The sequence below is a fragment of the Copidosoma floridanum genome, unplaced genomic scaffold (genome assembly GCF_036245765.1).
Source record: "Copidosoma floridanum isolate Cflo_tuat_1 unplaced genomic scaffold, Cflo_Japanese_pri ptg000070l, whole genome shotgun sequence".
NCBI lineage: Eukaryota > Metazoa > Arthropoda > Insecta > Hymenoptera > Encyrtidae > Copidosoma > Copidosoma floridanum.
In genome coordinates, this window is record NW_028321947.1 from 17501 (window position 1) to 22500 (window position 5000).

General features: G+C 47.6%; 2 non-coding genes and 1 pseudogene across 2 annotated transcripts; all 3 read right to left on the reverse strand.

The window, feature by feature from the left end:
* LOC149373005 (large subunit ribosomal RNA) overlaps positions 1–90 on the reverse strand; it is a 5889-nt pseudogene extending 5799 nt beyond the window's left edge.
* A 685-nt stretch (positions 91–775) lies between these two features.
* Positions 776–930, reverse strand: LOC149373006 (5.8S ribosomal RNA). The gene has a single exon (XR_016293521.1). It is a non-coding gene; the product is annotated as a 5.8S ribosomal RNA (ribosomal RNA).
* A 945-nt stretch (positions 931–1875) lies between these two features.
* Positions 1876–3940, reverse strand: LOC149373007 (small subunit ribosomal RNA). Its single transcript, XR_016293523.1, has one exon. It is a non-coding gene; the product is annotated as a small subunit ribosomal RNA (ribosomal RNA).
* Positions 3941–5000: the final 1060 nt, after the last annotated feature.

Consider the following 5000-nt stretch of genomic DNA (forward strand, 5'->3'; position numbering starts at 1 on the left):
GCCGCTACTTGGGAAATCCTTGTTAGTTTCTTTTCCTCCGCTTAATAATATGCTTAAATTCAGCGGGTATTCTCGCCTGCTCTGAGGTCGTCTTGATTAATTTTTTTTATGTACGATAATAATTTTGTCTCAACATTGTGCTTTTCGAAGTTCAATTGAGACAAAAAAAAAAATATTTTCACACACGTACAACGTTGGAAAAAAAAAAAAATAACAAAAAAAAAAGAAAGATAAAATAAAAGGATTGCACATCGACCGGATGGTAATGTTTTTTTTTTGTCTCCTATTTTTTCTTCCTTCCTTTCCTCACCTCCTGCGACGCTTTATTTTTTTTTTGCTTTGCTTTCAAAACCGCGACGCAAAAGTATTTTTGACGATCGTACGGCTCGTCCGGTCCGCTCTTGATTCAACAGTGTTCGGATGAACAATTATTTAATGAGAGCTCCGGGACTCGGGCGAACGACGACCAAAAAAGAAAAGTTGGGAAGAAAAAAAAAAACAATAAAAAATAAAAAGAATGACAAACGATTCAAACGGCATCAACGTTGCCGCTTTAACCGGTCAAATTTTTATTTCTCGTTTTCGACAATCCATTATTTCATCTTTTCTTTTTTAAGTATTCTTTTTTTATTTCGAGCGACGCATTTGATTTCATACGAACGCCCAATTATTTCGCTCGTACACTCGAAGAAAAACTATACGACGGGTAGTTGATAACGACGCGTCGGGTTTCTCTTCGTGACCAGCAGTCTTTTTGTTTTTTTTTTTTATCGAACGACCCTCAGCCAGACGTGGTCCAGGAAATATATCCGAGGACCGCAATGTGCGTTCAAAGTGTCGATGTTCATGTGTCCTGCAGTTCACAAGTTGACGCGCAATTAGCTGCGTTCTTCATCGACCCACGAGCCAAGTGATCCACCGTTCAGGGTAATCAATTTATTTTTATCATTATTATAGTTTATTTTTCACACTTACAGTGTAATATTTTCTCGGTCAATTCGTATTTTTTATTATACGAAAAATGACCAATACAAAACGCAACGGAGAGCCAGGCTCTTTCGAATAAAAAGTGTGCCCATCGGTTCTCCGTTGGGCCACCCCGCTGCGTCCCGCAAATGCGACACGAGCGGCAGGCATTGGGGCGCACCACGAAATATTACGAAACTTTTTGATAACGAGCGGCGTCTCCCATTTCTTTTTATCTTGAGAACAAGATGAAAGGGGCAATAACGGCGACACGCATACAGTTCATAATATTTCGCGACATTTATACGCAGAGTCTCGGCTTATTGGGGCGTAAAATCATTCCAAAACCTTGGATAATAACGCGTACACGCTATTATCCTCGTAAGCTCGATCATGTCATTAAAACGAAGTGATTGCATGACCACCGAATGACGACGTTCCCCCTCGTTACAACGAGGCTTTCAACATAATAACCGTTGACTCGAGGAAAACGCTGTCCGGTCGAAATTCAATCTTCGTGATAAAATCCGTGACCAATAGCCTCGAGGTTGCCACGGCAAGACACTGGTTAATGAAAAGAAAAAATAAAGATCCGTTGTGCACGCGCACCCTACGATTTTTACGTAGGTGCGCGAGGGCAAGCGTGGCCAGCCCGATCGTATGTTTCAACTATTATAGAACAAAGACGCTAGGCATTGGCGCACGCATCGAAACCTACGACCGCCAATCCGTTAACTTAATTTTTCACAGCCCCTTGTCAAAGGAGGGAGAAAGAAAAAGTAACGTGGCGCGAGGCGCGTAAATACAACGATTATACATTTTCCTTCGGCGCAGCTTTCAAACAAAATTTCTTTTTTTTTTTTTTTTTTTCTTTCATGACAAACGTTGCGACGTCTTACGTGCGAACGTTAATGATCCTTCCGCAGGTTCACCTACGGAAACCTTGTTACGACTTTTACTTCCTCTAAATGATCAAGTTTGGTCATCTTCCCAGTGCAATCGGCAACGCAACGAGTGCGTTGCCGCGCGTCAGTCCGAAGACCTCACTAAATCATTCAATCGGTAGTAGCGACGGGCGGTGTGTACAAAGGGCAGGGACGTAATCAACGCGAGCTTATGACTCGCGCTTACTGGGAATTCCTCGTTCATGGGGAATAATTGCAAGCCCCAATCCCTAGCACGAAGGAGGTTCAGCGGGTTACCCGGGCCTTTCGGCCAGGGAGGACACGCTGATTCCTTCAGTGTAGCGCGCGTGCGGCCCAGAACATCTAAGGGCATCACAGACCTGTTATTGCTCAATCTCGTGCGGCTAGACGCCGTCTGTCCCTCTAAGAAGATTTTTGTGTACGTCGGTAGTAAAAACCAAAAACCACCGCCAGCCCCGCGCGACACCGACGGATTGGATACCGTCAAACATCGCACGAAGCATGCGACGGGGCCTTGGCCTTCGAGATACCAGAAGTAACGCCTATTTAGCAGGCTAGAGTCTCGTTCGTTATCGGAATTAACCAGACAAATCGCTCCACCAACTAAGAACGGCCATGCACCACCACCCACCGAATCAAGAAAGAGCTATCAATCTGTCAATCCTTCCGGTGTCCGGGCCTGGTGAGGTTTCCCGTGTTGAGTCAAATTAAGCCGCAGGCTCCACTCCTGGTGGTGCCCTTCCGTCAATTCCTTTAAGTTTCAGCTTTGCAACCATACTTCCCCCGGAACCCAAAAGCTTTGGTTTCCCGGAAGCTGCCCGTCGAGTCATCGGAGGAACATCGACGGATCGCTAGCTGGCATCGTTTATGGTTAGAACTAGGGCGGTATCTGATCGCCTTCGAACCTCTAACTTTCGTTCTTGATTAATGAAAACATTTTTGGCAAATGCTTTCGCTTCTGTCCGTCTTGCGACGATCCAAGAATTTCACCTCTAACGTCGCAATACGAATGCCCCCATCTGTCCCTATTAATCATTACCTCGGGGTTCCGAACACCAACAAAATAGAACCGAGATCCTATTCCATTATTCCATGCACTGGTATTCAGGCGTTAACAAGCCTGCTTTGAGCACTCTAATTTGTTCAAAGTAAACGTACCGGCCCAACGCCACACCCGGTGAAGAGCATGGCGATGGGATTAAGCTGGGCCGCTCTTGCGCACGCACGCGACGGGCCAACGCCAACGACGGTAAAGCCGCTAGGCCGACCCGTGCGAGACGGACGCTCGAGCTAAGCCCACCGGTAGGACGTCCCACAATCTTGTCAGTTAAACATCGCGAGCGATGAACCAACAGCGTGGCACACAGATTCAACTACGAGCTTTTTAACCGCAACAACTTTAATATACGCTATTGGAGCTGGAATTACCGCGGCTGCTGGCACCAGACTTGCCCTCCAATGGATCCTCGTTAAAGGATTTAAAGTGTACTCATTCCGATTACGGGGCCTCGGATGAGTCCCGTATCGTTATTTTTCGTCACTACCTCCCCGTGCCGGGAGTGGGTAATTTGCGCGCCTGCTGCCTTCCTTGGATGTGGTAGCCGTTTCTCAGGCTCCCTCTCCGGAATCAAACCCTGATTCTCCGTTACCCGTTACAACCATGGTAAGCGCAGAACTTACCATCGACAGTTGATAAGGCAGACATTTGAAAGATGCGTCGCCGGTACGAGGACCGTGCGATCAGCCAAAAGTTATTCAGAGTCACCACAAACTTTTACGATGGACGAGAGAACGCGCGTGAACGCGTCCCCGCCACCGATTGGTTTTGATCTAATAAAAGCGTCCCTTCCATCTCTGGTTAGGACTCTGGTTTGCATGTATTAGCTCTAGAATTACCACAGTTATCCAAGTAAATGTGGGTACGATCTAAGGAACCATAACTGATTTAATGAGCCATTCGCGGTTTCACCTTAATTTGGCATGCACTGAGACATGCATGGCTTAATCTTTGAGACAAGCATATGACTACTGGCAGGATCAACCAGGGAGCTTCGTTTGTCAAAATTAAATTCAAAGCACACAACTCGGAGTGGCCTAAGGACAATGACGTCCCGTTGACCGGCTCGTTGTTGAATTGCGCTATCTTGCGTGTCTTGCGAAATACGCCGAGGAACGTGGAAGAAAACATGATTTTATCCCGAAAGGATCCAATCGATAATTCGACGACGAGTCCACGACGCATCCGACACTTGAAGCTTAAATCTTCAGCTCTCGTCGTTAAAAACGAGGGTGAATTTTTTTTCTTTCAAATTCCGGTCGACCATCGCTCAACAAGCGTCAACAACGTCCCAAACGCCGCGTTGCCTTACCGGGGTAATAAAAGCCAAGGGCCTCAGAACTTCCGGAAGGGGCGACGAAGACCGTTCGTTATTCGTTGTTGACGACGCCTCGCTATGGGCCGCCCGCGGCACTTTTGTCATTCGAACGACCCGGTAAATGAACAATACCGGGTCGGCACGGCGAGCTTCGAGGTGCCGTAATTAAACTCGAAGCAGGGCCACGTGAATTTATCATTCAAGTGTCAACAGTCTCTCGTGAGAGTTGCGTGTTAACAAATACCCGACGATATGGTCGCTGACGCTAGGCCAGGGCTTACCGCAGTGGTATACGTACGGGAGGTACACGTTGTATCCTCGCTCGGTATCGAGTGAGTCGATGCTCGGTTAGCATACCGTCGACAAGCTACGAGCCACGTCGACGGCGCATGCAACGCCAGAGGCGCGATCCGCATTGAGGGCCATTCGGTCGAAGACGCTGACCCGCGGAAATGCTGTGAATTGAGGCTTGGCTTGACAAGCGAACCGTCTCACTAGTGCCGAGGCGTCCTCGGGCGCGGCGAAGCAAAGTACCGTTTAACACGCAATTAAGCGAGACGAAAGTTTCCAATGACAATGACGCGCATTGCTTTCGGATCGACGGTGCGTAAAATTTTACAAGTTCGAGACGCGCATTGCTTACGAAACAACGCGCATTGCTTTCGCGTTACGGCTGAGGGCCACTCGTTCGTCGGTCACTGCCACGCGGATTGCTCTTTTGACAAGCGCATTG